At 51.9% G+C, this 11,291-nt stretch overlaps 1 protein-coding gene across 1 annotated transcript in view; it reads right to left on the reverse strand.

Annotated features, from left to right (window-relative positions):
• Positions 1-9,209, reverse strand: part of CDON (cell adhesion associated, oncogene regulated) — a 104,488-nt gene extending 95,279 nt beyond the window's left edge. Inside the window, exon 1 of the mRNA XM_056107603.1 lies at positions 9,028-9,209. The gene's annotated coding sequence lies outside the window, so the exon portion shown is untranslated. The remainder of the gene's footprint in view (positions 1-9,027) is intronic.
• Positions 9,210-11,291: the final 2,082 nt, after the last annotated feature.

Here is an 11,291-nt window from a genome sequence, read left to right on the forward strand (position 1 = left end):
GATGCTCAGGGGTTACTCCTGGCTCTCTGCACTCAGGAATTACTCCTGGCGGTGCTCCACATGCTGGGAACTGAACCCGGGTTGGCCTTGTGCAAAGCAAACGCCCTAACTGCTGTGCTATCACTCCAGCCCCAACTCTGAACTCTTAAATTCTTTTTCCCCCGAGATCTCAAGTTTTCCTTCACGTCGTCACCTTATTGGACAGTTGACCTACTGTGGAAAGAAAGGCCTTGCGTGCCCTTGATTTGAGGGAGGGGGGTGTGGTCTGGGGGTTTTTCTTTTTTTTTCTTCTTTTGTTTGGCTTTGGGGCCATACTCGGTGGTGCTCAGGGAACCACAAGGTGTCAGGGATCTAACTATATATAACTCCCTCCAGCCCCTTGCAGCATCTCCCTGTCTCTGAGCTCCCGAATTTTTAAGAGCCCATCAGTGGGTTGAAATCATCCCCAGAACTAGAGAAGACAATTCAGCACCCCATAACTCAGTGTTGTCCAAGCAGCTTCATCACTGCCACTCAAACCCTTGTGCCAAAGGGAGAACCTTGGCGTCACCTCACACTTCCCAGGCCACAACCTGCATTTCAACAACCTCCGAGAGATTCAAATGCAAAGCACAGCTTTAGTCTGCTGGGATTCGGCTAGGTCAGTGTGGGAGTGTGGGGAACTGAAGGGGGGTCTTCGCTAATACCTGTCATCAACAGTACAAAGATAGGAGTGGGAGGGCTGGCTGGAGACGGGGACCACCACTGCCCTTAATATGCTAAGGGTGAGGCAGACACGGTCACCAGGGCAACCCAGCATCGTGCTCGTTGCCCACCGAGCATCAGCCAGGCAGAGTCTAAGGATACAAAGGAGCACCAGTGGCCAGGGCAGCAGGCAGGGAAGAGCCCTTCACGCTCTCCTCAGGATGTGGGTGTGGGCGGGTGAGGGGCTCAGGTCTCCCCTGGGACACGGCAATTTGAGGGAAAGCAGCCGCACCATCAGGCTCGTGGCTGAGGAACACGATTATTCAGGCCGAATGTGGGAGAGTGGACAGCGCAGGCTGCGGAGACAGGGGCGGAGTGAGAAGTCAAAGGAATGCCGTGGGCGAACATTCTGGATGATTGGGCGGGAGAGGTGCTGGGCACCCAGAGTCACTGGGCAGCAGCTGCAGCAGAGACCCCTCTGCTTGGTGGGACAGGAAAGACTCTGGAGATGAGGCTCCTACACCCCCGTGGTTTCCAGCGTGAGCCACGAACACCAAGTGGCAGCATCGACTGATAAAGAACCATGGGCTCCGGAAAGCCTCTTGAGTTTGTTGCTTTGGTAAGTCACTGGTGATCCCCGCTCTGAGTTCTTTCTCCCTCCTGAAATTCCAGTGCAGAACGTTCGGGTGGAGGAGAGAGATGGTCGGGCCAACGGGGGACTTCGAGGAAGTTCTCCGAGGTGTACAGAACAGAAAGAGAGCAGAGACGATATTCGGGAAGCAAAGTGGCTTCTCGGATGGACAGACACGGGCTATTGGGAAGGTGCCTATTTTTCTCTATAAGAATCTCAAAGAATATCTGACAACAAGCTGCTGAACTAAGAAAGGAGCCCGGCAGCAGATGCGGTCCTCATCTGGAAGCGAGCGCTGTGGCTGGAGGGTGGAAGCCAGGGGAAACTGGTGCTCCCCTTGCATGCGGCTGCCCCGGTTGGATCCAGCTCCATGAGGTACCCCAGACCACTGGGACCACCACAGAATCAAGTCTGCTCTCTGAATCCCAGTGGCTATGATCCAACCACCAGCCTCCCAACCCCTCCCAAAAGGGCTGGTTTTGAGAAAATGAAAACGACTTATCAGAAAAACAGTTTGGAACTGGGGAGTACCTTTTCTTTTTGGTGCGGGGGCCATCCCTGGTGAGGCTCGGGGGTTACTCCTGGCCCCGCACTCAGAAATCACTCCTCGCTGTGCTTAGGGAACCATACGGGATGCTGAGGACCCAATCCGGGTGGATGTCATTCAAGGCAAGCTCCCTGCCGGCTCTTCCATCTCTCCAACCCAATTTTGGATACACTTTCTCCCCGCCAAATTAAGTATGGGGTGGCTATGAAATGTGGCCACCCCCCAGAAGCCTATTTTAAGGAGTCAACACTACAAAGACCTTGTGGGGTCTGTGGCTCAATGTCTCACGCAAGGACAAGATTCTTTCTACAACATCTTTTTGCAAACACCGCTCGGACACGTCCAGTAATGAGGTCGTGTCTTCAAAAGAGCATTTCGAGCATAAGGCGCTTGGTAGGGTAAATAGTTCCTCCTTCTTTGGGAACAAAATCTACATTCTTGAGTGCCCTAAGGAACAAAACACGAATCATATATCACTTTATCAGTTCTCTCCACTCCCATAGAAATCTTGGCCACCGGTGGTGTGATTTCAGAAGAAAAGGGAGCAACTTGCCCCTCTGGCATCCAAGGGAGCCCAGCCCTGCCCAGGGCTGTCCATGAAAAATGACCTGGTGTCACAGAGCTATGAATAATAAGATTTAATAAAATTCCAAACCCTGAACAAAACAAGGTCTCCTGAGAGGGTAGTGGCTTGCGTTCAAGCAGAGCATCAGAAAATCCTTCATCAACATTTCCCAGAACAGAAAATATAAGCTATTAATCTCAACCACAGCCTCGCAAAAAAAAATTTTTTTTAAAGTCATGAATCATCAACATAATCTTGTTTTCTTGTTCCATGGCTCTGTGAAATAAATTTTATTTCGTATATTAGAGAAATACAGTAAGATAAATTCTAAACACACAGGCAGCGCCTGATAGCAACTGCTAATGTTAGCAGCCAAAAGTCTTACTTCTGATGTATGTGGACAGCCCCACTCTCCATAATTTTTCTGTGGAATAACATCCTAGCTCTATTTTCATCCATTTTTGGTGTATTTTGTGGCTCCCTTCCTTCCTTTCCTTGTAAAACAACATATACACAGGAACACGGTTATCAAAGGACTTGGCTTATAGAATTCTGGCTGAAGGAAATTATATTACTTTCTACCCAATTTTAGGTGTAAAATAGAAGTCGAGGTTATTTTTCTAAGACAGCCACTGAGATTAAATTTTCTAACCATCTAGGAAGAAATACTAATTCCCCCTAGGCCCCCAATGACCATGAATATATAGCATGCTAATAAAATGAACTACCATGGATTTCAAAGAACGTTGTGCCAAATTAAAAAGCACGACTAATACACACATTTATGGAGATGAACCACATGGACAAAATAAGCAGTGCAAGAAATCAGGTATAAAAAAAAAAAGAAATCAGGTATAGAAGGCTGGAGAGATAGGGCAGTGGGTAGGGCACTTGCGGTGCACATGGCAGACCTGGGTTCAATCCCCAGCACCCCACTTGGTCCCCTGAGACCCAATAGGAGTGATCCCTGAGTGCAGATCTAGGAGTAAGCCCTGTGCATAGCCAGGTGTGGCCCCCAAACAAACAAACAAAATCATATAGAAAAGAGTACCTACCTCAGGCTGGAGCGATAACACAGCGGGTAGGGCGTTTGCCTTGCATGCGGCTGACCCGGGTTCGAATCCCAGCATCCCATATGGTCCCCTGAGCATTGCCAGGAGTGATTCCTGAGCGCAGAACCAGGTTAACCCCTGAGCATTGCTGGGTGTGACCCAAAAAGCAAAAAAAAAAAAAAAAGAGTACCTACCTATACAGATATAAAAGAGCCCTTTCCTATAAACTTTGACAAGAGGCAAAATTAATCTCTGGTGAGACTAGCCATAATAGTTGCAACTTTCTGGGGCAGTGTCTGGAAAGGGGTCCAGGAATCTGCCAAGGTAAAGAAAGGCAATGCTGTCTTCATTTGAACATGGTTGTCACAGGCAGGCATGTTAACTAAGCAAAACTTTGGCCAGTTATTCATTTCCTATACCTGACTGTCTATCTACTTGTGCCCACTCTTTTATTTCAGATGGGGGTGGAGGCATGGGGGAGGGGGGTCAGGAGCAAAACACATTGTCTCCAAGTGCTTTTTCAGCTTCAACTGCAAAATTACAGAAACTGTAGCAAGCCCCCGATAACTGCAGTTAATCATGCCAACCCCACCTTCCTAGAAATCCATCTTATTTCGCACTTCAAAGAAATCCCTTCTGGGATCAAAGTCGTAGACTAACATGCTCAGAAGATAAAAATAACATTTACGGAGGTTTTACCATAGGACGAACACTTTACTTTCATTATCTTGGTTCGTGCCCACAACAGAGGCCGAAGAGATTGTTGCTGTTATCCCCATTTTAGAGATGAGGAAACCAAGGCTTGAGATCTCCATCCAGGATCACATGGGAAAAAAGAAGGGAGCCAGTTCAGAAGGGCTCAGAAGCACGTTCTATACCAACATTCTTATTCTCTGCGTATGAAGATAGTGTACAAATAAAATTCATCACAGAGCAACCTGTAAGCGGAATACACAACCTAAGATCAAAAACAGTACACAACCTGTACTCCCCCCCCCCCACTCCGAGTTAGACGTAAGGCAAGAAATTTCACGGTTCTTTTATTCTCTGACTAAAACACACATCACAGGCTCTCGAGAACTGAAGTCCCTACTCACATTCCAACGGATACGTTGCCGAACAAAATGTTCTTCTAAATTAAGTCTTTTCATTTATGTTGGATCATCGAAATACATCACATAGCAAGGGGACTGGCAACTGTAAACTGAGGCAAGCACTCTGCTTCCTAACTTTAAGGTTTATTCCAAAGCCTTCTGGAGGCCTTTTAAGTTTGGCTATGTTACATCTGAGATGAAGGTGAGAAAAAAAAAAATTAAACATATTCTCCAAGTGGCTTGTTAATTTTTGAAATGCACAGAGACTTTGGTAGAGGCTGGAACGAACTGTGATACATGGTATGATTTTAATCAGGGACAAAACGGATCAAATTAACCAACAGACAGAAATCCTGCGCTGGGAAAGCTACAAGCCCTGAAATTCATATTCATTTTGAACAGTTCTCAGAAGATAATCGACTAAATATACCACCCCAGATTCAGCACTGCTCTTCCTTAGAGAGTATTTCAGAAACAAACCGTGGGTTAATACTCAGAAAAAAATGTCAGTGTCCGAAATTTATTTGTGAGGGAGTCCCCCGTGGAGGTGGAGAGAGGGAGGCAGGGAGGAAAAGACAAACTAATGTTTCCCAAAGATTTCCCAGAAATTGTTGGTAGGACCATTTCACTGGCTGTGGCTGCTAGGAATTCTGCAAAATGAGTGCCTTAAGACACTAAAAATAAGAGAGAATTGGTGAAAAATGAAATGTCAAGACCTACCAGAGACCTATTCTAAATGAAGTCACGTTCTATAATACAGATGCGACAACAACCACAAATCAACGCGATCCCATTTAACACAAAAGACTCCGGTAAAACATGCCTCTTGCAAGAAGCATTTCATCTGGGCTGCGCGTGGACTCTGATTTTGCTCTTCCTTTGAGAAGTTATGAAAACAATGCACGGCCCTTCTCAGCCGAGACTTGCTGTCACACTGCTTCACATTCACACCAAAAGATCATTCAAAGCAGACTTACCCAGCCGGCACCGTGCGTGTGCTCGTGTCGCAAAGTGCCTTTTCTGTGCTCACTTTAGAGCGAAAAATCCTCCTCCCAGTCCTGCTTGCAAAGAAGTCCGGACTAGCAATCTGCCTTTGGGCCGGGCTTTTCTCTTACAAGATAAGCTGTTAAGTCATGCCTTGATTTTAGATCTGCTAACATATGGAGTCTTCTTATGCAGCCTCTCTCCCCACCCCCAGCCCGAGATCCCCCCCCCACACCGCCTCAGCCCCGCTCTCTCCCCACACACACATCCACACATACAAAAAAGGCACTGCAGGGCAGAAATTCCTCAGGTGCTCGCTAATGGAATTCCCAGGGTCTTGGAGCCGCTTCGGGGATCAAGAGATCTCATAGCCCCTGCTGAGGTAAGGAGCAGTGAGTCTGTTCCATTTAATCAAATACAGAATGAATTTTCAGTTCTATTCACTAGCCTGTCTCCAGGGCTCTCAAAAGGCACCAGGCAGCTAGAATCGCACACATGTGGCTCTTTTAGGCAAGTATAATTAGTTTGATTTTAAAAAGCCACATTAATAATATCACCTCAGGACCATTATTCAGGGGACAGACGACAATGATACTGTATGTTTTAAACCTGACAATGAGGAAAAAGAGCGCAAACAATGAGTGGAAACTTGAAGGATTAAAAAAAAAAATCAACAAACCAGTTTTTCATTTCATTGTAATCCAATATTTCTAAAGCAACATCAGGCGCGTTCATATACCTTCTCTCAAGAGTGTCGCCTGAAAATACTCAGCAAAGCCCTCCTCCCCACTCTCTGGAAAGTAAACCAGTTCCTTGGACCCCACCACAAAATGTACAAATGGTATGTTTATAAATAAAGGAAATGTTTACATACAATATTAAAACTTCAATGGAAACAATAAAACATTCCCCTTTAACTCGAGTTCACGGAGTTTTTTAAGTGCCAATCAAAAACCCATGTGAAACCAAGTCCTTCAAAGCAATGCATCAAGCACCCCGACTCCAAATTCCCTTTCTAATCTAATTAGTTCTTATTAAATAGTAAGATCCTATATCTACAGAGGGACTACCTGGTAGACAGGTCACCAGCTCCTCTGATGTGCTGTCTTATCTGGATGTCTTCACAGGGCACATGCTAATAGCAAGGGTGATGCTTAACATAATTACATGCTACCAAACTAGCACATTTTTCAATTAGTTCTTTTTAATTTCCTATCCCCGGCCTGATTACACTGAGAGGTTTAACTCCTGAACTCATTTCCGAGCTGTCTTAGAAGCGATCGCCAGAATGTTTTCATATCCACGTTTGTCAAAGAAACCATTCGAGAGAAGAGAGATTTTTTGCTTCAACCTCTGCTCTGGCCAAAACAAGGAATGAAATCACACAGCAAATCAAGGTAGCATAAGAGGAAAGAGGAGGAAAAAAACAAAAACACAACAAGAGATGGAGTCACCCACTTTTACCTGATGCTTCAGAGCACAGTTCAGAGACAAGAGCTTCTCCTTCCTGCACAAAACCTCCATCTATATATACCTTGCGGGGAGGGGAGGAGGGGGCAAGGGGGCAAGGGGGGATGTCCTATCTTAAAGTGAACTTAGTTCCTTTTCTGCAAAGCTGAACCACCTGCAAAGCAGGCCGGGTGTAAGAGCGATTTAGAAGCCAGCCTCGGCCAGCTCCATCAGTGCGGCCAATGTCCTACGGGTGCTCGGAGCTTCCTGGCTGCTCAGCCGGAGCTGTTTAAGTACTTTCCTTGGAAGAAGAGGTCGATGAGAACCACGGCCATCAATCAAAGCATCCCCAGTGAGTTACTACACAAACAATACCCCTGTACCTCCACTAACTGATTTTCCTGGTTGACTAAACTATTCAAACAAAGACGGATTTCCCAAATACTCCATCTGAGTATTTGCACAAAAGTTAAACAATATACACTTGTGTGTCTTTTATAGAAGCATAAATGTTTCTGCTCTCCGCGCTGCCAAACACACACCCAGGCACGTCTTTACAAAATGAAACAGGTTTTCTCCATCCTTCTCATATAACTGAGCGTATGAGGCCGTTTATTTCCACATGTGCATAACAGAAACGACAGGAATTGGAGCCTCTCTGGGTTCCTAAGAATGCTTTCTAGTTATGGGCTAATTTTAAATTTCCAGAATTTGTCTGGTTCTGCTTTCATCTTGTCCTAAAAGTTGAACTCCCCACTACCACCACCACCCCCCCACACACACACACCCCACCACCACCACCAGCACAACTAACTATACACCTCCAAACTAAAATGGACTGCCAAAAGTGAGCTAGGAAAATGTCACTGACTCTTTAGGTATATGCTGAGAATGTTCCCGTTTTAATTCCTCCTCCTCCTCCACGACCACCACCCGCCCACCCTGCATCTCCTCCGGGCAGGCACTGACCCATACATGTGCCAAACGTCAGCGGGGCAGGGAAGCGCGTGGTATCACTAAGGCATGGACGCACAGCCCACCTGCTTCATCACTCCTGGCCATCAGCCTGGGAATAAACCTTGTCAGTGCAAACCCCTTCTTCTCCAGGTGTGTGATTTAAGCGCAGAGAGGCTGACTTTCTGTCCGGGAGGGGCCCTAAGCTCCAGACCCCCCACTGGAAAGCATTCTGCACCCCCCGCCCCGGGGGGGGAAAAAAAACCCCAAAACAAAACACCTGCGACCTCTTGCACTCCTGGCCGGAGCAGCCGACCTTCCCGGGGGTTGGGGGGCTGCGGGGAACACACTCCGCCTGCAGAGTCCTCCACCTGATGCGGCTGTGCAGGTTCGGGGGTCCGGGAGAACAATGACGGGCAGGGCGAGACGGTGGATCGGAGCCCCTCTGCTGATTTATGACTGCCAGTCCCGAGATGCCGGGGGCCCAGCCACAAAGGTCGAGGAAGCGGCAGGCTGGGGATCAATAGCGCGCTGCGAGGTATTTAGCCGGCGATAATGCCAGGCGCAGAGAAAGCCTCGCCCAGGGAGGGAAGCGCGCTCCCCGCGGCTGGGAAGGCACCGGGTCCGGGGCGCCAGAGAAAGATACATTGTGCAGGAAATGTATCCGGCTCCTCGCGCTGCATAAATCACTGTCTCGCGCCGGCGCTCCGCGGGGATGCAGGGTCCGGCGGGGAGCGGCGAGGGACCCCCACCTCCAACCCCCGCCCCAGCGGCCCCGGCTCCCTCGGGAAAACGCGCCCGCCGCCCCGCCAGGCTGCGCCTCACCTGCCCCGGCGGGTCATTGTCAAAGAGACTCCACCGAGTCCCTGACACCTCGGCCCCCGCCTCCCCGCACGCGGCGGCTCAGAGTCCGCGCGGACCCGGACCCGGACCTCGGGCGCCCGGCCGGGCAGCGCCGGACCCCCCCTCGCCCGCCGCGCGCCCCCGAGTGCCCACCCCGACCCCTCGGGCGCGTGCCCACCACCAGGCCCCCGCCCACCCGGCCCCGCAGCCCCGCACCCCCGCACCTCTCAACGCCACTGGCTGCGCCCGGGGACGTCCAGCGCGGCCGCCGGCTCCGAAAGCCACCCCCAGGTCATCCCCCGCGCGCGCGGGCCCCTCCGTGCACCGGGCAGGGCGGCGGGAGGGCGCGGCGCCTCGCACGCGGGGGCGGGGGCGCGCGGGAGGGCGCGGGGTCCGGGGCTGCTCCTCGCTCCGAGCCCGGGGGCGGGAGGTGGCGGGGAGGAGGTGGGGGGGGGGGAGGCGGAGTCACCTGGGCGCGCCCCCGCGGCCGCGCTCCTCCCCGCCTGGGCGCGCGGGCGCGTCCCCGGGCGGGCGCGCGCGCGCGGGGCCAGCCGAGAGCACGCGAGCGGCGGCGGCGCGCGGAGGAAGCGGCCGCCGAGGCCGCAGCTCCCCGACGGCCCGCGGGGCCCGCGGGGTGCGCGCGCAGCTGCCAGATCAGCGGCGGGGGATGGGCCGAACCACTGCGCGCGGGGGTGCGCCGGGCACGGCCCGCACCCCGGCCCGCGGCCCGCGGGGGCTGGCGGGACGCAGCCGCGGAACCTCGCCGCCGTGGAGTCCCCCGGGGGCAGCCTGCGCGCTCCGAGCCCTGGCGGAGGTCCCCACGGGGGCTCGCGCTCCTGTCCCCTCACCTGGACCCCCCCAGGGCGGGTGGCACTTCTGCGCGCCCAGGGCCCGCCCCCCGCGCCTCTACCTAAGCGCCCCACGTCCCGAAACCAGTCGCTCCTTGCTCGGGGCGCAGGGCTGGCATCCCCGCGGCACCTGGCCTGCGGCTCTTGCCCCCCCACCCTCGCTGCTCTGCGTCTTAGACGGCGTCCGCCCCACCCGGCCCTCTCGCCCTCGCTCTGCACTGAGCAGTTTTGCAGGGAATCGGGGAGGCTCCAGCCCCGGGCGAAACCTTCCTGGCCTTTGGCCCCGGGCTGCCCCAGCTGTGGTCAGAGGCGCTCAGCGCACTGCAGTCGTTCAAACCGTGGAAGTGATGTGCATTTGTGGAGGTTGTTGTGAGGCACAGAGATGATGCTTCGCAAAAGCACCTGCTACGCGGGCCGGTGGAGGGCTGGCTTCTCTCTCTATAATTATTGTTATTAGCAGTTGGTGCCTTTCCTCTTAAGCCATTCCCATTATCTACTATTAGTTTCATTACAAAATGAGCCCTGATGCTCCCTGAAGTTCGCAAACACTCCGTGCCTGGCATACAGGAGAAACGTGCGGGGGGCCCCCCAAGTCCTCCACCCCTTGCCTTCTGACATGAGTTTTTAATGCTTGGAAAGCAGGAAGGGTTTCAAAGGTTTGGCTGTGCTTCTTAGCGAGATCCAGGTCTTGGTGAAGGCGTCCCGGGCCCAGGGAAGCTGGTATTGGAGGTTAGTAAAAGAACTCTGGCTCCAGTTTGTTCTCCACCGTTCTCTGTTTTCATTTCTTCCAACCAAGCCTTTGCATCTTACCCGCTATCTCACCCGCTTGGGGAATGATCTTTTCCTTTGGCAATTCAGCCTGAAGGTTGAAGAGGGATGAGAGCTGTATGGAGACTGCAAGGTTCTGGTGCCCAGGGCGCTCGGTTCCCTTCCATCTGGGTTCTGGGACTCTGTCCCCCCCCCCCCCCCCACACACACACCCTACAGAGCCTTTCACACACCACTGTGCCTGCTGATGTTCAGATCAGACCTGAGAAATAGTTCATGGGTTTGCTGCTGCCGAATTCTCCCTCCCTGCCTAGTTTGGAAAGTGGAAAGACCATTTCAGGGGCCAGATAGTTTTCCACTAATGAGTCACTTGCTTATTCTACATTTCTTATTAAAACTATTGAACAGCAGGCTGGGGAGATAACCAGTGGGCAGGAGAGCCATGTTTTGCACAAACAGGGATTCAACTTTGAACCCTGGAACCACATGGCTAGGCCCTCCCCCTCACCAAGCTCCACAGTTGTAGCCCTGGAGGTTTCCCCAAGTACACCCTGGCTAGCCCACATCATACTACAGGCCTCACATTGAACCATCTGGCCCAGTTGGCCATATCGCTGGGAGGGGGCATCTGGTCTCCAGACCAGTGCTTGGGAGGTCTCTCCCCATCCCAGCTCCCAAAACAATCTGCTGAGCACTTTCTTGGTGCCACGCCTAGACCAAGTGGTACCCAGAGAAAGAGGACCAGGCTTCAGTGAGGTGACAGGCTTAGAGTGATACGGACACATAAGTCGGCAAGTGCCCCAAACCATTCACTACAGTTCTGGGAGAGCTGGGGGTACTCAGGAACACAGCTACTACCCCTGGATTGGGAG

This window comes from Sorex fumeus, unplaced genomic scaffold, assembly GCF_029834395.1.
Source record: "Sorex fumeus unplaced genomic scaffold, SorFum_2.1 ptg000169l, whole genome shotgun sequence".
NCBI lineage: Eukaryota > Metazoa > Chordata > Mammalia > Eulipotyphla > Soricidae > Sorex > Sorex fumeus.